General features: G+C 41.8%; 1 protein-coding gene across 7 annotated transcripts in view; it reads left to right on the top strand.

Moving 5' to 3' along the window:
- The window catches only part of sox4a (SRY-box transcription factor 4a), a 66,361-nt gene that overhangs the window by 25,416 nt on the left and 18,539 nt on the right, over positions 1-22,406 (top strand). For 4 of the 7 annotated variants that reach the window (XM_044138788.1, XM_044138779.1, XM_044138781.1 and 1 more), the window contains exon 1: positions 8,529-8,832. The exons of 1 other annotated variant lie outside the window; for it this stretch is intronic. The gene's annotated coding sequence lies outside the window, so the exon portion shown is untranslated. Of the gene's footprint in view, positions 1-620; positions 640-8,528; positions 8,833-8,937; positions 8,992-22,406 lie in introns of those variants that run through there. 2 more of the 7 variants (XM_044138785.1, XM_044138787.1) reach the window with 2 other exon arrangements.

The raw sequence follows: 22,406 nt of genomic DNA, 5'->3' as shown, positions 1-22,406 counted from the left end.
GAATAATTTTGGAGAGAAGAAATATTTAGCCACAGGAACAAGAGAGGAGAAAAGCAGCAACACAGATAAGAAGGTGCCCAGAGACAGCGATTTTGATTGAGAGGAGGAGGGGCGGGAGGGTAGTGGGGCTGTTGGGGGGGATAGGGGGGGAGCTTCAGCTGGGAATTAGAAGGCTGGGGGGGCTGGAGGAACTGTGATGGAAGTGCAGGTAGCCAGTAAGTGGGTGAGAGAGCTAGAGGGAGCCTGGATGAGGGAGTCTGCATTGCATTCGTGTTGCATCAGTTCGGAGTAACGAGATTTGAAGATGCAGGCTCAGACGCACTAATGGGTTTTGCGCTGACGTACCCCACACCACCACCACCACCACCACCACCACCACCACCACCACCTTCCACACTCGCAGAAGGCAGTTCTGCTCAGCAACATGGCTTACTAGCCACTCACATTTAGCCCCTGTCGATACCTTTGTGGTTTGTATCTGTGTTTCAGTGTGACTCTGTGGAAGAAGACAGGGAAAAAAACAGGCGACAAGCCTACGCACGCGCACACGTAACAGGAAGAAATACCCGGTAATCCCTCGGCAAAGAGGCAGATGAAGACAATGACCTTGAGCCCCGGTGAATGGAGCCAACAACAGAGGTAATGCCTATCTGCCGGTGCCAATCGAATTTAGCTGATTTCTCTGCGATAAACCAAAGAAACTTAAGACTCACAGGAGCACTAGCACACACCACGCCCTGGTGGTGGCAGGAGGGTACGGCACGTTAGCGCAGCAGAAATGTTACTGGTTGAAAAAATAAGCAGAGCCAATACAAAGTTGGAGAGCATCTGTCTTCCACAGGACATACCTTATTGACCATGTATCAGCTTGCACATGCAAAGGTGAAGTTTCACTTTCAACAGCTGGGGAGGTAAAGAAAATTATACATAGAAATATTTAAATTCTTTGTTTTTGAAACATTGAGAAGATAGCAAAAGGATTACAAAAGCTTGATTCCACCTCAAGCTCACGGTTCCAGTCTGTGATTGATTACAAAAACTTCTTCTCTTGCCATTTACAACAAAACAAAACACAACATGAACACAAACAAGGAACAAGCAGGTGCTATTCTATAAAGATGTTACTTTTATGTACATAACCATAAGTACATTATACAGCAAATAAACATTTCCTGAAAGATGAACCAGCTGTTTTTACCAACCCTCTTTAGAGTCAAAGAAATATTTTAACGATCAGTGGTAATGTGTGTAAAATGATTGTTTTGATCAGGGGTGGTGAGCCCTCACATTTAACTGACTCAAATAAGGATTACTTTCAAAACAAATACACAATTAAATTATCTTAAATTACACATTGTCATGTTTTATAGTCAGAAAATCTGAAAGTCTTGAACATATGAAACCGAAACAGATTGCTTACAGTCTGACTATTGTTTTTGACAGCTGATAAGTCCACCAAAACAGGAATATGTGCACGATGATGTACTATCTGTTTTTGACAAAAATTGTGGGGATTTTGCAAAATGGATGTTTTGATGACACAAAAGTGGAGTGAGCACTTTGTCTCTGAGCCTGAGCCAACTGATCAATCGAATGTTTGACTGCAGTTACTTTGACTTCACTTCCATTCACCACATATAAAACATGGAAGTAAGTCAAGTCGAGTGTTTTTGTTTTGCACATTTCAGCAACAAGGCAGCTCAAACGTCTTTACATGATGTAAACAACACAATTAGTAAAGTCACAAAGTGCAAAAGTAAATAGAAGTAATAGAAAGATTCGATCCAGGCTCGAACTAATCTATGTTCCACTTATTTTTAGTTGAAAGGAGCTCTAAAAAATGGTGTTTTATCCTTGATTTAAAGGAACTCGGTGGCTCAGCAGTTTTCTGTGAGTTTGTTCCAGTTTAGTGGAGCATTAAAACTGAATGCTGTTTCAAAAAATGTGCAATGTGTTGTGGTGTTAAGCCATTCAGTGACTTTAAAGTCCATTATATTTTAGTTCTAAAGTTGGGTGATGTGCTAATCCAGGCAGACCAGAGAAGATTCTGTATCACAATTTCATTGTGATTAAACATCAATGCATGGATGACTTTCTCAAGATTATTTTTGGAAAATTAGCTCTTTTTACCTGGAAGAGTTCTTCAGGTGGTAGAAGGCTGACTTTATAACTGTCTTTAAGTGACTCTGAATGGTCAGATCCGAGTCCATCACTACCCAGAATTTGGGTCTGATCATTAGTTTCTTTCTGTAAGAAAAGCAACATCTTGACACAATTATGTTTACGACAAATGTCAGTGACAGCATCACGATGTTTTGAGAGGTTCTGTCGTTAAACCATCAGGAGTTATATGCACGCACACACAATTCAATTTGTGTAGAAGGCCGACTTGCATTTCAAGAGTATATTGAGTAACTTCTGATATTGGCGTTGCTTTATTTGAAATTAAGAGGCACAATTATGAAGAATAAACATATTAATGACAGCCTAAAATTGCAAACGCCACTAGTGGCACATATAAAACTCCTGCTGTGAAGTTTGTGAACAGCCTACAACTGGAAAAGTTGTCCTAAGGCACCACAAAAGTATCACAAAAAAACAACAACATTTGTCTACACAGGCAGTTGGAGGATACTTTGCTTTTGTTTTCACATTGAAGATCAAACCTTAATGAGGAAACCAATGGAGTGGCGACCTGTCCACTCCTCCCCCGCCCCCATCACCTAGCGATGCTAAGCAGTTATAGCGGCACAATCAAGAATGCGCCTTATCGATCAGATATTGTCTGGTTTGCAACCTTTTCTTGGACAAAAAGTTGCCTCATCCTCATCGCTTTCATGACGAGATGAGCGAAGACGATAACATGCGTGCTACTGACATCAGGTCTGTGAAAACCCTCCGCTACAGGGGCCTGAGATGTTTGTTTACAAGAGGAAATCTGATCTGCATGAGGCCAGCTTAAACCGACAGCGCCGTGTTGCTGTTGTGTTGCAACATCCTGACTCTTTTTTCCTTTTTTTTTTTTTTTTTAAGTCAGGGCTGTAAGAATAAAGGGCAGAACATTTCCTCTCTCCTTCTGGCTTTGAGTATTATGTAAATGCACAAACAGCATCAAGAGAAGAAGAGACCATTAAAGCCTCTTCAAAAGATGCAATAAATTACAGAGAGGCTGTTTTTAATAACAACAGATTGAGTAAGTTAGCCAGTTTGAATGGGTTATCCCCCCCCCTTCTTTCTTCTTCCTCTTCCTTGAAGCTATAAAACTACAGCCCGGTTTATCTGTTGTCTTCTTTTGTCACTCCATGCTACTGCGAGCTGTTAAATCTCACTTCAACCCTGGGCTTAAATCTCCCCGGTGACTGTTTCCCTCAAAGGACCTGCACCGCCTTTGTTTTATCCCTCCTCCTTTCTTTTTTGTGAGTTCTGGAACCTTATGTGTAAAGAAGAGAGGCAGGGAATCAATAATCAAAGCTTACGGTCTAGGTGCCTAAAGGCGAGCGGTTCCTCTGCTCTCGTTCTCCGCTGAGGATCGTTCATAAAAAGGCATCGCTAATGCCGGGCTGGATGAGCGATACCAAAAGCCAAGTTCCTTTTCATTCTGGGACCTTTTTTGTTTTTGTTTCTTTTCCCTTCGCCCTTGTTGTTTCAGGTTCTTGCGATGCCAAACACCACGAGAAAGAGGATCTGTGGTTTCAGGTAATTTTATTTATATATAAAGAGCGTCCACCCCCAGTGACACAGGCAGCACTTCAGATCTCTTTAAAGGATGACCTGAAAGAATGCTATGCATCTTTGAAATGACAAGTTGGGAAGCGTTCAGTGTAGAAGAATGCCTTCCACACACAAAAAGCAAAAAGCCTTTGCATACGCCCTTCATTAAAGGGGAGACTCTTTCTAATGGTACATATTGATTGTTGGAGGCTGACGTAATTTCAGACGGTAATCTGCTTAGTGTTATGCCACTTACAGCCTGTAAATTGAACCTTGGTGAACCTAATATGGTTAAAAGTCCCCCACCCCCCACCAGTAGGCTTGTTTAGCTCGACATGTTCTTCTGTTTTTTAAGTAGGAATCAATTAACACACAGTGGATTAATGGGATGAGAGCAAATCACATGTCCCTGACATGTCCCATCAAACAATAAGAGTACTAACCATTTCCCTCGATGCGAGATAGCTTACAGTGTATGTAGGCTTTTGGAATCAGCTGAACGTGATGAAATGTCAACGCAGTCTTGCTTTTTGGGTTTTGGTTTTTCTGTTTTTGATTCAGGTGAATCCACCTAACTGGGACGGATCAGAGGGAAGGAGTCTTTGCCTTGGGATCGGAAAGTTCTAGGCTAATGAAAGCTTTGTCCCGCTGTGTGTTGAAATCTGTGGGTTTCGCACACAGATTTTTTTAAAATTGTGCCCAGTCTTAGCTTTGCCCACTGTTGGGAGGTTGTTGGGAGACTTCCAGGCTGCATTAAACGCTGTTTGGAAGAGTTGAACTGTTTGAGCCGTGCAATGATGTCAACCCTGCACCTAATGACAATATGATGTTTAAAAATATTTAAAAAAGATTACAGCCTAGACTTTCAAATGCAAAGCTGCCATAAACACAGAGCTCTAGCTAACACGACCCAGACGGGACAAACGTCCAACAACTTGCAGACAGGTAAGCCGGACTTCTGGTCAACCAGGAAAACACTTGTGTTCAAGTCCAAGGGCTGTTTGAAAGTAACGATGGGGCCGGTTATTGAAACTGGACACCCATTGTTTCGGATTAAACAATGGGTGTTTAATCCTGAACACGGTTTAATCCACGGCGGAGCAAGTGCAGAAACTCTTTCTGTAGTCTGTGGGAAAACGTCCTACACTACATGTGACAGTCCTGATGGTAGCATTGTGCTTGGATGGCACCATCATGATTGAATTTACACTCCTTTTCACCAATTTAGACAGGTTTGATTGGGTTGAGGTAGAAACCCAATCTACCTGGGTTGAGGCAGTCACAATCCAGCAACAAGACAATCTCTCTCGGCTTATCACTGTTGACATTGGCTATGCTTTCAAAAAGAGGGCCTTGTGTCCCTTGAAAATTTAAGTTAAAGACTAAGGGGAACCTTGAAAATCTAACGCTTGGAACAGGAGACGGCCTGTTTTACAATCTGCTTTTAAAGAGTGTCGATCAAAATTTCAATGGTGGGCAGCAATTTGAAACTTTTCCACTAGATGTTAGTAAATTTGTAAAAGCCCTACTTGAGGAATTAAAAATCAATATATAAGCTATCAGATAGAATTTTAAAGCCATTTTTAAGTAGACGTAGCTAAAATTAGAGAGTACAGCATTTAGGAAATCATGCTAATGCCTTTTTTTCAGGTGAAACATTATTTTTGAAGGTATTCTTGAGAAGTATATAGCATCCTGTAACAGAAATACATTGGGATGGTTCAAACAGTCCTTCTTTTCTTCTTCACCAATCACCTTTTGAAAGAAATGCATGTTTTACACACATATTTCAAACTGAGTGTAAAACATGCGTGATGTTGCATTCAGACTTACACTTCAATCTTAAGCACATCTTTTCCCCCCTCTGTCATTTGGCTGTATAAACTTAAGCATTGCAGCTTTGAAACTAGTAACGTCTTAATTTATGCTTGAGACACAAAACCCACGTTTTCAGACCATCCACTGTCTCTCCCTGTCGGCTTGAGGCAAAAGAAGTTCGAAATGTACTGTTGATGTCGTCAAATGTCTCTCTGTATTCTCTTTTGGATCACTTACCTTCCCCCTTTCCGTGATCTCAAAGCGCATTAAGCCGCAGACGCGCGGGCGAGTGGTGACCTTTCAGAACTTTTAGGTCAGGGGTCGGTCATAATCTGCGTATCACCATTCCTGTCATAACCCATCTGACATTTCACTGACCTGGAGTGCAAATGCCAAATCCGTCAGGGTGAACGGACCCCCCTGCATCTCCTCCGAAACATTATTCAGTTTAATCCTACACGTTCCCCTCATCCCGACGGTTTTTGGAGGATTAGGTTTGCATAAACACCAGGTTTAAAATAAAATACTGCCTTTGTGATTCTCCACACAGCTGATTGAATTCTGAATCCGTGCAGCATGTGAATAGTGCAGTGCATATTTTTATTTGTAAGACCGAAGAAGGCGCTGGAGTAGTCACAAGCCATACATCATATTGCTTTTCAAAACTAAAATTCCAAAAAATGCTGTGATTTTGATTTTTAACCTACTGAACAATGAACATAAGCATGAGCTATTTTAAAGGGGCAGTATTATGTAAAACCAACTCTTTTGAGCTTTATATCATGTGACAATGAGTTATCAAAAACATACTTGTTGCCTTTCTCAAAGATGCACGTTTGTGAAATCCTTTAATCTCCCGTGGTAACCATTCAGCTGTGAAAAAAAAAAAAAAATGCCTGAATGGACCTAGCTCCACCTTCAAGGACAAAGCTCCTCCTCAGAGTGACCAAGCTCCCGCCTCACAGAGCAGCCCTCCCAATTAGCTCCTTCAGACTAGCCAAGGGTAATTAGCAAACACCTGGTCAGCACATCAGCTGATCTAACTATACAGACTACTTCTCAGTGCACAGCTGGTAAAAAAGTTGTTAAAGGGTGAATAGAGGAGCCATGTTGTGATGACTTCCTGAAATTGGAGTCTCAGGAAGAGCGGGAGCTTCAAGCTGAGGCAGGATAGATCAGAATTGTCTGATGTAATTCACTTTTATTTGACTTTTTAATAGGAGCTTGATCTCACATTAACAAGAGGCATGCTCTGAATATTATCTCCATACATTGTTGAGTGGGTTTAAATATAAATACGTAGAGCACTTTTCAGACTTTTATTTGTAAAACTGAAAAGGAAAGAAAAAAGTGAAAACTACGTCCCGTTTGCCTTCCATTTTGTAATTTTCTTTTTCCTTTATGTTGCTCTATTGCGCTAAAACCCAGTAACTTTTGTGCTTTTAATGTGGCTAAAAGTGGAAATGTAGCATAAACACTTTTAGAAGGTACTATCTCTATCGAATGCTTTTGTGCTGGGAATTACATGTCCTTTGCTAAATGCTGCCTGAGATGTTATCCCTGCATGGTTTTAAACAGATGAGTAAAATAATCCATCAATTTAACATTTAAATTATTTACACCACCCCGGTCATCTCATCTTCATCCTGCTATGACATGCATTAGATATTGATACGGCTCTCCATTACCGCTCAGGCTCCTTACTTTGATGTGTTGCACAAATTTAGGTCATGAGGTTTTATGGCAGCACTTTAAAGCTTGCTAAATTATATTTCAGCCAATAAAACAAGCTAAGTGAACCCAGCTTTTTCTGGCTCCATCTTCCCCTACAATCCCCGTTTCCCATTCTTTCATCCGTCAGCCAACACCCACTGCTTGTCATCTACGTGTCACGGCTCTTTTGGGTTCAGATTCTGATGAATTCGAATACCTGAAGCGCTGTGAGGAAATGTCAGATCTCTTCCAGAGCCCCTGTGGCAGTGTGGGATTGTGCGACTTTGGGGGGTGGAGGGGATCTCCGCCATTGTACCCGAGCTCCACCCCGATGTTCCGGTGCCTCGGGCGTGTACGTCATCGGCGGCAAGTGTCCCCGGCTTCTTGGCTGGCGCCGCCGTGTCGCTGCTGCAGCACCTATAGATGCCAAACTCCTCCTGCCAGCAGAGAAGCTTCCAACTGTATGTATTTATGGTGTGGAGGGAGCATTCAGGCATGGTGACATATATATATATATATATATATATATATATATATATATATATAGAGGTCTTTGATGGCTAGTAAGTGTACAGACTTGTGTGTGTGAGGGTAAGTCATGCTGAGAGGTAGGCATAGGGGAGCTGTGCTTTTGTGTCAATCATGGACACACTCAGGTTAGAATCAGTTCCCCTCAATTACACCTTCTAAAGAGGAAAGTGGAGATTGGAAACAGCATGGAGACATGTGCGGCGGGGGTGGCAAAAGAAACAATTTAGCTTTGCTTCAAAATTCAAGATGGTTAGAACATTTTTATTGCAAGATTGTCAGTGATTGTTGCTGAAATACTGAAAATAGTAAAGAAGCTGATCCTCAACCAGATAGTTTTGGCCGCATGATAACGTTTGTGCTAATCCCAAATTACTTGCCTTATAGTTCGACTCTGTTGACTAAAATCTCTACAGAAGGATAACTCCTACAAGATGCAAAATTTTTCATTTATTTACAGCATATTTATAGTGTCACAAAGTCCCTCTGGTTTACAATATAACTGCAAACCACAAATAGTTTTGTTTTCGACACAGACTCACATGGGAGACTCGGACTCTACTGACTTTCTAAGGCTACACTTACATTTGACTGCGGGCTGGAAAGAGCCGGTATTTTCAAATGTCATTAGGAAAAAGCTCGATGCTTAGACAGCCCCTCCAAGGCACCTCGAGTCAGGTGAAGTTTTTATGCCAGGCCACTAGATGGTGCTGTGATTTTAGCATGACATGCACCAGGAACAAAATGCTTATCAAATACGTATATTCTTTATCAGAGAATGTGCTAAGATGAACAGTTTACGCAGCAGAACACAGCACAATGCTAACCGCCATTGTTTTTGTTGTTTCTGCCCATGTATGCGTAGGTTAAACAGGCATTTGTAATGTGTACGTGTGAGAGACTTGGGTCGTGTAAACAAGAGGCTAGATCCCAAATGGAAGGTTACGGTTTAACTGAAGAGCAGTTAAACGGGGCTAACGTCAAAGAGATTGGGCTGACAAGCTGTGGCCTGGAGGACAATGGTCATCTGTGGCATCACCGTTTGGTTGTGGCGGTGAAGCAGTGAGTACAAAAATAAACATTCCCAAATACTCCAACTGACACATATATTCACCTTTTTTTTTAAAAAAAATATATATATCTTTTTTATGCTTTGTCTTGTTACAGTGCTACAATGTCGATGCTTTTTGTTCTACGTACAAAGTGGTCTGTAAATATGAGGTGGGGAAAAAAAAGCTAATTTTCTCCCATATCTGCCTTGTTAATGTTTTAGATTTTACTCGTTGAAATATGTAGAAAACCATGCATCCTTTTTGTCCTGTCACGTGCTATGTGGTCTATCACATGAAATCCCATTAGTTCAAAGGTTAGGAGTACTTTCACAAGACACTATGCACATGTGATTCATAATATAGTCTCTTTTGGTGTGTTTTTATGTAGTTTAAGCAAAGATATGAGCTTGTATGTCCTATGTTTATTACTCTGATACATAATACGGCATTATTGCATCATCTGTCCAGCCAGCAATTCTCAGGGCCCTAAGGCAGTCATAACAGAAGTGACAGACGGCCTCTCTCTCTCTATGTGTGTGTGTGTGTCTGTGTTTCCATACGTGTGTGTGCTTATGCTCTTCTGTCTGAGCTGGAAGGATTGGTACAGGTTGTGTTTGAATTGATGGCCAATCGTTTGCGCTTTTTGCACGTCCATATGTTTAAACCCGCAGCTACATCCGCCATCTGTCTCAGTAGGCTGCTAATTTAGCTCTGCCGTCGTGACGGTCTGTTTATTCCCCCCCTCCACGGTTGACAATCTCCTGTTATGTCGCTGGAGATTGCCGTCTCGGCGTTCCACACTTGTTACTAGGGCCACTCAAAGCTCCTGTAAGCAGTGCAGGTGCTTGGATAAGAGAGCCCTCAGGGCGGCGCGTTTATGGACGAAAGGTCCGGAGCCACGGGCTCAGCTTTCTCGCGCCCCGTCTGAAGCGTAGCCCCACGGAAGCTTGTCAGGATATTTTCGGGATAATCACTCAAAGCCGAGCTCTGTTTACCTTCTACTCAGAGCGAGGAGGCAGAGTAAACCTGCCGAGCGGTTCTCTCACGGAGGTCGAGGGAGCGAGAGTGCGCATGGGTGCACATTTGTTACTTGTGCCAGTTTGTGTGAGACAGAGGAGCGTAAGATTATGACACTTGTGCACGTAGGGACGAAAAGACGCTTTCAGTGCAGTGTACGGGCCCTGCGGGAAAATCAAACGTGAAAATTTTATGCAAACATGCAAAGACAGGTGACAAGCTAAAGAAAATGTCAACAAACAGTAACTATGTATGATGTCAGGCCACCACAAAGCCTCTAGATCAATGTCACTGCTCCTTGGCAGTTGCTCTGAAATAGTCTTTCCTTCTACCACTGGGGTGTTTGGTGACCACTGGGGGTCGGAAAAACGAAACGAGCAGGGTCTTTAGGAGTTATTAAAAGGACAGTGGGGGTTTTTTGCAATGAGGTTATTTTGAAATTACTATCAGTCCAGTAGTTCTCTTACATTTCCTAGATACTTGTCATCAAATATTGGGTGTGAAGAAAAATGTATGAATCCTCTGGTAAAAGAGTTTTATCAATTTGAAACTAAAACTGAATGTGTGCATGTCCATGCTGCGTGAGTAGCGCTGAAACTCTGTCAGTCATAAAATTTGATTGATTGATTGATTGATTATCATGATTCTTTGAGCTGCACTGAATGCGCACATAACCTGTGGCCTGAGTCAATCGACTTACATGATGCAGAACGCCAAAGCGATATTGCGAAACGAAGACCTGCACGGGGCTATGTGGAACTATCATTGCACATAGTAGTAGTATTTGTGTACAACTATTACAAACGCACTAATAACATTTGTATTTTCAGTCAATAGTTAAGGATCACATGTCTTTTACACTGCAATTTCTGAAGCTAAAAAGTTTTGGAATCATCCCTCTAAAGGATTTGGTAATGGCAGTAATCAATATTGTCCATAAGGTGAGTGAATACCCTAAAAGCTCAAATAAGAGTTGGGATCTGGTGTATGTAATGCAACTGACTCCCAAAATAATAAAAATTTTAATGAGTTTCGATTTGCTTTGACTCATCCCTCTAAGGTAGACTTGGGCATTTGATGGTTTATAGGCCGCATATGGCCCTTTAGATGTAAACATGCAAATATTTTTTTACACAAATCCAAAGATGCTACTTTTGATGATGGAGTATTAGGGCCATAGTAAGAAAATATAAATAAATGAATAAGATTACAAAAAGAAAGTCACAATATTATGAGAAAGTCAAAATATTTTGAGAATAGTAGCATGACTTTGTTTTTGTAATACAACTTTATTCTCTTGATACTTTTACTTTTATTCTTGTATAATTTGGACTTTTTTCTCATAATGTTAAGACTTTATTCTCATGATTTATTTTTTTCCTAGCATGACCCTAATGAATAGTTTTCATCTTTAAAAACAGCTTATATTTTAAAGGCGAATACTTTGTGATGATGTGCTGAAGGGGACGTGTCGGAAAGGGTAGAAGGTTCTTAAAGAGACAGAAGCCAATTTCAAGGTATCTCATATGGTTATAGTATGTGTTTGAAGTCATTTTTGATACATGCAACATTTTTATTACAACTGAAGGTAACGGTTTCTTGACTGTAGCACAACACAGTCGTATGTGCCTTTAAGTGACTGGGATACCTTGACACTGGTAATGAACCTGTACCTTCTATAGCATAAAAAAATGGAGAAAATAAGTTACATTTATTTAAAAGTTAATTGCCACCAACTGTTTTGATGGTGTTGCTTGAGGATTCAGCTCAAGAATGTCATACGTAATCCAGCAAACCTTTCATAGCTGTCTTCATTGTAATTCTTCTAACAAGTCAACCATCTGTGTAGCACAACTGTACAGACTTTGCCACTTACCTTAGGGGACAGATATTGGCACTACACATCAAGAGCATGCGATAATTAACGCACCACATCATGTTGTTGGCGCAGCCCTGGCTTTCCCCTTGAGTGTGCCATTCAAGGCTGTCTAGCAACCGAAACGTTCCGCATGCAGACACGTTTACAGTAATTGTGTTTGAAGGTAAAGATGGACAGGTTCCCTTGGGACAATGCTTGTCAAGAGAGTCGCGGTTTGACTGGTGTAGTTGAGATGGAAAGAGAGAGAGACCGGGTGACGGAGACAAAAGTAGATGAAGGGAGAGTTGAGTGTGTCCTCTCTGATAAACAGGAACATGGCTCATCATTACAGAGAACAACGGGGGAGCACTGCCACCCATCTGCCAGCTAATACATACTAATGCCCCTGGCGCATCGTACAGCCACCATAAACGCCACAGGACTCAGACGTGACACGTGCATTCTGCCGCAACACGCCGGCATGGGGAATCCAAGCAGGCAGTCCAGGATTTCGTGGCCGGACTTGTGATGCATAATGGAAAATGTTGATGTGGCGGCGGCGGCAGCGCACAGCAAATCCATGTAAACGCGCCTCAAATGTGAGAGTAGCGGAAACCCGCGGGCGTCCGCGCCGCCGGCATCGCTTCCTCAGATCAAGAGCGGAGCGTCCTGCTGGTACGAATTTAAAACAGCTTCCAAATCTGCTGTAGTTGCTGGAAACATCATACATGCCTAATGGGTTGAACATGACCACCCCCCTGTTCCAGTATGCCACTATCCATCACGTTCTTGCTGGGATTTCTTTATCTTCTGCATCTTATTCATCGGTTTATTTGTCAGATCTTTGTTCAACTGCCTCGCTCTGTTTAGTTTGTTTTCTTTCTCTCATCAGGTAAGAATGTAGTTTACTGACTCAGGATGATTTAAAGAAGGTAGAGGCCCACATGGTGACATCTGGGACACCTGCTTTCACCTCTTCCTTCCTTCTTTTTTAACTTGTGTGTGTGTGTGTTAGAGAAGACTTGTCAGTGGTGTAAACATGGAGCTTCTCTGGTGTCCAGAGGTATTACACTTGAGCGCAGCCATGCATACAGGCCTAGGAGGGCCTTTCTGATCCAGTGGACAGGACCGGAGTGACCTTTTCAGCTCACATTAAAACAGGGTCACCTCACTGGGAGGAAAATTTGTGGAAGAGTGACACAAAGTGGAGAAGAAGGACAGATGGAGCCTTGCATGGCCTGTTTCCCAAACCTTTTCACTATTACATCTTGACTACATGCACATCCGTCCACAAAATGCTTTGAAGAAATATTCATATGCCTTGAACTATTTCCCATTTCGTCACATCGTACCCAGAAACAATCAACATCACACAAAGGATCAGCCAAAAATGTCTTCTGGATGAGCTTCAGAGATTCCAATGGGAGAATTTAACGTGACAACTAGCATCATGTTGTTGCGAAAACTTTTTTCTAGCGGAGATGATTGGAGCTGAATCCAGGTCAGTTCTCCATGACATCCTGAGAAACTTAAACGGGTTTATTTCTGGTTGCTGTGTCGAGGTGGATGTTTCCACCAGAAAGCGATTCTCAAGGATCTCATCTGATTGGATGAACAAAATGAAGCGCGACACAATTGGACAATCATGTCATTGTTGGCGTTTCTCAAAGACCTCATCTGATTGGATGAAATTAACGCCCGCATTGACTTTTTTTTGTTTATTTGCTTTAAATATTGTCAGCTTACTTCTCATCGGACTTTCAGTTATTTATTTGGTTCCACAAAGCTGCTGTTGAAACCTATTAACTGATTATTATTTAATCATCTTAAATGTATTTTTTTAAAAGTATTTCAGCTTTAAATATGTTAATGACATGTCTTAAGTTTTGTTGCAGCAGGACTATTTAGTTTCTTTTCAATGTAGTTTTTTTTTTCTTTTTCTCAGGAGTTTTCTGTCATGTAGAAGTTTGAGTCACATGCAGAGACGTTCACCGCCTATGTCATTTTAGGCGCTTGATTAGCAATTGCGCTAGCTATTTAGCTATCTAGTGGGGGTTTTTTGTCACAAATTTATCGTTGGTTGGCTGGATGGCATTGATTTTCACACCTGGCTAACTTCCGTTCATAACTAATATAAAATATGTGATTTTCTTTGTATATTTCTGTTGTGATACAGGTCTTAAATTGAATTTATAAAGGTCTTAAAATATGAATCTGAGTTGCTGAAACCCTGACAAAGCACTTAGATATAATAATGGCAGGCATATTGTGTTTGCCAGTCCCACATTAGCAGCGTCCCTGCTTCTCGTTCCGACTCTCATAACACTGAACTTCCGGTTACATTTCAAAATAAGAGCATCGACACAAATCACATGGCTTTATTAACTATCGGTAGCGATTTTTCTGAGATGTTTTCAGGTGGGTAGGCGAAATGTTGACGCCTTGAGATGAAAAACAAAATGTAAAACTGACAAAAGTAGTAAAAATAAAGAAATACAAAATGATTCTAATTAATAAAAGAATACTACTTAAGCTAACCTTAAGTCAGAGGATGGTAACTGAAACTTATTTGATTCTAGTTCAACTTTCTAAAGCAGTCGCCGCAGATGTGAGCGATTTCTGAAGCTTTCTTGCTGCTGGAACTGATCCATCAGAAATAGGACATAGTCAAATTAAAAACCTCCTGCAAGACTTAAAATCAGCTGTCCAAAACTCAAAATTTGACAAATTTTGACAAAAACTCAAAATGTGACACATTTTGAGTTTTTGCAAATTTTGAAATTGGTCAAAACTTTTGTCAAGAAATTTGAGTTTTGCAATGAAGAATTGCCTCAAACTTTCAGTCCCTTGATATGTAAAGCTGTTAGAGGCATACTTTGAAAGAAAGCATGCAGCTGTAACGCAGCTGAAGGTGGCTTCATTGGGAAAATGTTTACACCAGATAGTCATGATATTGTGTCAGATATGCTGCTTTTATTTGCTTGGCAGAGCTCCGTGTCCTCGTTTTATGAGAGTTTATCAGACTGGAATACACTCCGAGCCTTTCTGTAAATGTTCATGTTGTCTCACATATAGGCGGTGTGTGAATCCAATAAAAACACCAGTCCTCCCATTCCCTTGCAAGGCCTGAATAAAACACACGCACGGCTGCACCTCTCCTGGCTCAGCAACAATTTGTACAAAAACATGAAAGTGTGCGTGCGCGTATGTCTGTGTGTGTGTGTGTGTGTCCATGACTGTGTCTCAGTGCATCAGACCGGTGAGGAGACGAATAACCCAATTACGGAGACAGTCTGCCTCACAGACATACAGTATGAAAACGGGTAGAAACAGAGGTGTGTGTGTGTGTGTGTCTGTGTGTGTCTACAGCAAAGACAAGTAGGGACGATGATTGTTAAAGAAAGCAACACAGAAAAGAAAATGCAGAGGTTTGAATGAATAAATGTAGAGTAAACTAAACGTGCTGAACCCAGGTGAGCCACTTAAAAACTGAGAAAAAATACAAAATCTAATGTTTGATAAAAGCTGAAGTATTAAAATAAATGAACTTATTTAAATGAGAAATCCCGAGGGTGGTTCTGCTTTGTGCAACAACATCTACAAAGTGGATTCTTCTCTGCTGCTTCTTTTTTCTCTCCATGAATAAGGAAGGAAAAGGGGGGGTATGTGGCCCTGAACCTGACAATTTGGATGATGTAGTTGCATAGCAACAGACAGCAGCCAAGTACCTAAAAAGCAAAAAAAAAAAAAAAAAGGACTAGATGGAAGGCTATTTGGCTTGTTAAATATTCCCTGCCTGCCAGGACAACACTCAAAGCGGAATGCGTCTCCATAGAACCAGATTTAAAAATGCAGCTTTAAAAAAAAACATCCACAGCACACAAGGCCAGAGGAAGACAAAACCAACATTAGCATGTCTTGTAACAATCAAATGCAAGCATTTTATAAAAATAAAATTTGATCTTTAATTAATTAGTGACCCAAGTAGAGATTTGCAAAAAAAAAAATAAAGCCATCTCTCATTGCAGTATCAACATCTTGAAAAATTGTGAAAGATCCAAGCTTTGGTTTGAGCAGTTTTCTTCTGTGCTGGAATAATTCAATATTTGAAAAACCTCTGCAGTCCAATTGTACCTCAAAATGCTCCTTGGATCTGCTGTATAACGGCTTAGACTGCTGGACTTCAGCTGTGGGTAGTTGTATCCAAAGAATGGGATACCTCTAAATCAAACATATTTGATTCACACATTGGCATCCCAATGCTGCCACTGTGGGTGTTTTAATAGAAAATACCAGGGCGATAATTGCTGTTACGCATCTGCAACCAAAATGCATGTGACTGAGGTGTTTTTCAGTGTGATGCTTTAATGTTTTTTTCTTAATATTTCTCCAAGGCCCTAATTAAAAATCCGGGATTTCCTGAGGTATAAATTTGTGAGAAATTTTTTAAAAAAAATTGAGAAACAGGAGAACATCTCATTCCTTTGACCTTTATCTCCGTTGTAATCTTCTATAGGAGATGGATACGTCGTGATCGGTGGGTTTTTTCCAACTAGCATGTACTAAGCCAGGTTTGGCTGGTCTTGACTTGGTTATACGAGCTTTCTAGTTGTAATGACGGCAGGGTGACGGCCTGGACTTTAGAACCTACTTCAAAGGGGTTCAAAGTCTGCCAAGTCGGGCTGAAAACGTGACGTCAGAAGAGTGTTGGTCACTGATTGGCTAGAGAGTGGAGTCACTGGTGTCTCTCCTGTACTTTTCCAGAGTTTCGTCTTGCCCACGTAGACATGTGAGCTCAACAACAAAGATATGTTTTGTTTTTAATCTGTTATTTAAGTCAGTGTTTCCCAACCCTGGTCCTCAAGGCACACTGTCCTACATGTTTTAGAGGTTTCCCTGCTTTAATGTGTCTGATTCAACTGATTGCAGTTCAACAAACACCTGTTAATCAGTCATCAATTGAAATCAGCTGCACTGAAGCAAGGAAATACCTAAAACATGGAGGGCAGTGTGCCTTGAGGACCAGGGTTGGGAAACACTGATTTAAGTTATTCAATCCTCAGATTGATGCAGAGTGCTATTGAAGCTGTTCAGTGTTGAGTTGTTTCAGGAACCTTTGGCTTTTCATGGAACTTCTTTGGAAAAAAATTTTTTTTTCAAACTGTTGAACAGTGGATGCTAACGTTAGCGTTGGGGGCGTCTGTGCTGCTGCAACGTGTTTGAACATGTTTCGCGTTTTCAGCAGCTAAACATGTTCTCCTACAGCTATGCCTATCATTAAAGCCGTAAGAGATAGTCCAAACAGTAGCTTTGCTGATAGCCTAGCTCCTTTTAGTACAACTTGAACACAACAATAATCTTTTCCAACATCCAATTAAATCGTTTTTTTAAAGAAAAACTTGAAAGCCAGTGGGGTCAAGAGATGCCCACTGGCATCTGGAGCTGTCTATAGATGTTGCTTGTCCATCAGATTTAAGGGTGTACCAGAAACAAGTGAATATAAAGGTTCCGGCTGGTGACTTTTGTATGAAAAAAATGGGATTAATTGTGTTCATTTTTTTAACCTGTGAAAATTGATGTAATCAATATGACCTCGCTAAAGTCTCTGCCATAACTGTCATTGGTTACCTTTTTAACAGCAGTTTGTGAAGAATGATCACACTGATCCAACAAACAAGCTCACAGTTTACTACCCAATGCTACCAACTCCCAACTTTTGCCCCAGCCACATAAAGTCAGTGTTTGCGCTAAAGTGAATAACCCAACGTTTTTATGTCATATGATAGAATGTTCAATACGAAAAAAACAAAACAGGTACGTTTCTCAGCTAGCATCCCCGTCCAGTCTCGAAGCCCATCGTGTTAACATCTTATCTAACAAGCCCACGCACACAACGGAGAATTTGCATTTGAAATGCCACCCGGGCGTTCATTACACATGGCGCGGATCAAAGTCAAGGTGTTTTGTCGTATTACAGATCAACACTCAGCAACTTCCCCTCCCCCTCCCATGAATTGATTAACATTTCAGACATGACTCCTCAATCTGCCATCACGGCGCGGATGCTTATGTCGTGAATTTTCAATAAAGCGGTAAGCTTCTGAAGTTGTTTGTTGTCTTTAAAGTCAGCTGTACATTAATCTAGATGATAAAAAAAACAACCCACCCTAAAAAGGACAAATACAACTCTACTTTATTAAACAGCTTCAGTGCATAATACCCCAGCATTACCTGTTATTGAATTATACATCAAAACAGGCCTCTCCCCTCCCCTCCTCTTTCTTAAACCGGTTTGTGTTGAATCCGTATTGGCGCTGAATAAAATCAAATCAAAGCCGTGTGCCTCCAAAAGCTTTTGCCAACTTTGCAGCCCCTCCCTGGCTTCTCCTGCCATCTGCAGCCGCAGTTATTAAGCTTTCTCTTTGCACATGAATAGCACGCGGTTGCTCCGGGATATATCATAAGTGACTCGCCGTTGATCTTGCCACCAGTGTTTCTCACAGGGCTGTGAATAATAGATAGAGGAGCTGACCATGGATAATACGACTTTCATTGAGAACGTAGCTCCTAGCGCACGCGGCGTCTGAGAGAATGCTAACAAGGAGCGTTTCTTACCCCCACCTCCATCCCCTCCCCACAACCCCGCCCAAAACCTCCTTTCTTTTTCTATTTTTCTCATTTTGTCAAAGCTGCAGAATGTTCACTTTCTCTGTTGGCTCTCATGCATTTATTAATATCAGAGTTCTTTTTCAAAAAAAAAAAAAAAAAACATCTCCTCTGGATAAGATGGATAACTCGGCTCTTTTATCAGTCCCGCTCCCTTCGCAGACCCACATACAGTACGATACGGCGCTGACAGTGATGAGCTGTGAAATCGGATGGGAGGGCTTTTTTATTTATTTATTTATTTCTGGGAGGGTTTAAGGGGGGAGCTTTACGGAGGGGGTGCGGTTTCGGGAGCCTTCCTTTCAACACATAAATTTGGGTCACAGAATAGATTATCGCCCCACACATGTCACCCTGACACTGATAGACGCGCGCGGTCCCACACCACTCATAAATTACACATGCATTCATGAAAATTAATGCACTGTTTAAACTGGTAAGCGATCACTGGGCGCGGAGCGACGCAAACTGCACTTGGCGCACAGGCTTCTCCTCGTGCCGTCTTAATATTCAGCTTGCGCTTAAATCGGCTCGGCTGCTGCGAGAAGCTTCGTTAGACTTCACATCTCAACATTGGTTTGCGTTTACAAAAGACGACTGGCATGCTTTTCAGTATGTTTGTTTTGGATTAGCATCAGAGAGCAGCGCTGTGGACTTTCGAGGCCGAATCAGACAGGAAGCCCTATGGAAAGATAAAGACAGAAAACACTGTCACAAGGAGAAGCACTCACTGGGAAGAATCCACTGCGTTTGAAGCCAATGACAGCTTTTAGGGATTTGGTACAGACTCGAGGTCTTTCTTTCCACCCTCTCACATAAAGATGAGTGTTTGCTACATGTGCGTGCGTGTGTGTGTGTGTGTGTGTGTGTGTGTGTGTGCGTGTGTGTGTGTGTGGTTGAGGGTGACAAAGACATACAGAATGCCTTCAGTTACCCTTGAAAGCCAGTGTTGCTGTCTTTATCACAGATTAAAAACTTCCTTTTTCTGATTAGTGTCACTGCGCCTCAGCGTTCTAATGACGAGTTTGAATTAATCTTTATTTTATAGTGACCTGTAGGAATAATTGGGAGAATCCGCATCACGCTTTTGGGATTTAACTCAAGGGTACAAACTGGGAATTACTGTCTCGCGAAAGTATTCATGATGTTTTCCTTAAAAAGAAAATATATATATGGGATCATCTCAACCTGCTCTGGTTACTCAAACAAGTTTCCTTCCAGATTGCCCTTCATTTGTCTTGCATGTCAAATTTATTTTCATTTCGGACCACATCAACATCATACATTTCCTCAAATGGCCAATTGTGGCAGAAGGTATTGATAAAACTACCTATTAACAAACCGTAGACGTATTCTAGTTTGCTCTTTGCTTTCATTTAGAACGTCTTAAAATATAAACATTGTTTTAACATCTTCTCACATTGGTGTAATTTGGTCCTGTACAAATGAAAACTAATTTGATTTGACTGATAAAATAATATCTAAGTGTACAACTATGATCTTAAAGTTTAATTTTTGTGGCCCTTTGATCTTATTAGAAAGCTTTCAATTGGACACCTGTACCCTAAACTCTTGCTTTCTTTTTCTTTTTTGGTTTCACCTTGACTTTTTTTTGTTTTTCCTTCTTTTAGCAAGTTGCACTGCTGGCTAACACTCTGTTTACTTTAGTCTACACTCAGACATCATCTACGCTGCAGATGACACAAAATTGGAAAAAAAATGGACTCAGTTCGAGGTAAACAGCTAACGTTTTGAAACAAATAGTTAGCCAGAAGCGCATCAAAAATATTAGGAGCTAACTTATTGAGCAGTCGCATGAGAACGGGGGAAAGAAAACCCAAGCTAGTTAGCTTAGCATATTAGCAATCTACTCCATCAAGAAGGAGCAAGCAAGATATGAGTTAGCTGAAAACTGGTTTTGTGAATCGGACACACCCACTCCAAAGGACAGTCTACTTCACCCAGTGAAGCTAGCATTCAAAATTTTTGATCGTGGGGATGTGCTGTGGTGGCGCAGGGGTTAAGCACAACCCACATAAGGAGGCCTTAGTCCTCGACGCAGCCGTCGCAGGTTCGATTCCCGGCCTGGCGACCTTGGCAGCATGTCTTCACCCTTCTCTCATTACCCACTTTCCTGTCAATTAACTATCAAATAAAGGCCACTGGAGCCAATAAAACCTTAAAAAAAATAAATTAATTTTGGACCGTGAGCAGAAGCCAGAGTAGAACAATGCAGCCGTGCAACATTCAATCTGTCATATTGTCAGGTAAATGTCTATGTTTTTTCATTTTTTCAAGAAATGCTTAGTTTCCTTTTTAACTTCCACCAAAGTCCTACTTCAGATTGGCCAGGAATTGCCAAAAAAACTAGCAAACAGAGTAGAACTGTGACCGAAAGATTTACAAGCAGAGTAATTAGCGCCAGCCAAGCGATCTCTAAGTAAACTAGATGACGTCACTACCTTTCCCACTGCAGGCGTTTGACCGAACCAGAATTATCTGACAAAGTTGACCCTAGGTTAACTTTTTGGATTGCTAGCTCCAGTCCTGAAAACGGCTTTTCGTTCCAGCCAAAACATTCTTCAGGACACCGGTTCTCTGTTTTCACTGCAGACAGAGCATCTGGCTTCTTTTCTATACCATGAGCAGATTTCCAAATTGGTAGGTAGAGGCTGCCAATCCCCTTAGCGATGCTCTACTGGGGATTTTTTTTGTCTGTTTGTTTGTTTGTTTTTTTAATAAAAAGTATAGTGCCATAAATCCCGTACCACGATTCATGTGTCAGTAAGGATGTTCGGGATCCTCTTTAGTTCTGTTCTACATTTCCCTTCCTGGTAAAAGGCTTTACAGGAGATCGCTTGGCATTCCCTTTTTTTCCTCTTCCCCTGGCTCGCCTGTGAGGCAGCTGTGTTTGTCTTTAGGTGACAGACAGGAGGTCCACCCCTCGCGCCCCCACAGCTCTCACCTCCTCTCCCTGTTGGTGCTCGGCTGGGGGATTAGCGTGTCATTTCCCAGGTAAAACAAGCCACATCAATGGAGGCCCGTGAAAAGAAGAAGGAGATCTGCGCGGCGCTCTGCACAAAGCGCGCGCCGGCGAGCGTTTTTACGCAACCCTCTGAGTTTAGCGCATCGACATCAATCGGCGAAACCCTTCACGGATTCACCTTCTCCTCCCACGAAACGGAGGGCTGGAGCCCGATCTTTATGAGTTTAATGCTGGGGAGTAGAGAAGCACAAGAAGAGAGGAGGGAAAGCGAAGATGACGGTGTCCTCCCACATGTCCTGGCTTTCAGCTGGTGGGAGGAAGAGAATATAGGAAAGCTGGTCTATTTCCAGCTGAAGGAGCCGCATCTTCCGTTATCTCCGTTGTTTTTACTCTAAACAATATTTTATCGTAAAAGGTCAACAAACGGGGTCGCTGTTCGTTAGCATCTAACCGTCGTTAGCATTTGCTGTTTGCAGATGCCGAGAAAGCCTTATCAGTGTTTTCCTTTATTCCTGCTGATATCAGCTGCCCAGGCTCTCCTTCCCCTCCACTGCACACACGCACACACACATCCATTACGCACGCGCACACACATCCATTACGCACGCGCACACACACACACACACACACACAACCACTGTTATCGTTACGATCTGGTGTTTAGCCAACTCAGAGCTAATCCAGTGTGAACCCACTCCCTGGCTTGTGCTCAGCAGTTTGCAAACAGATTTGAAGGAAACACACACATAAGGAGAATGGGAGACAGGGAGTTTTGGCCCCGGAGCAGGGAACATCACGCTCCAGTAATGTGATGCCAGGGCAACATTGTGGCACAGTAGTGTGGCATTAGCATAAATGATCAGCTCAGCACAGGGAGGTGGGAACACGGTGCAGATATTTGGAGCCATCCACATGTGATGGCGCTCACACACACACACACACATAGAATAATTAATCACATTTTAGTCACAAACTGTTTATCGACACGTAAGCAACGCTTTCAATTCAAAAACCCGTTTTGCTGCTAAATTATTGAATAAATAGACATATAAGCTCA

The sequence above is a fragment of the Gambusia affinis genome, linkage group LG14 (genome assembly GCF_019740435.1).
Source record: "Gambusia affinis linkage group LG14, SWU_Gaff_1.0, whole genome shotgun sequence".
NCBI classification, from domain to species: Eukaryota; Metazoa; Chordata; class Actinopteri; order Cyprinodontiformes; family Poeciliidae; genus Gambusia; species Gambusia affinis.
This window is presented reverse-complemented; position numbering and strand designations above follow the sequence as displayed.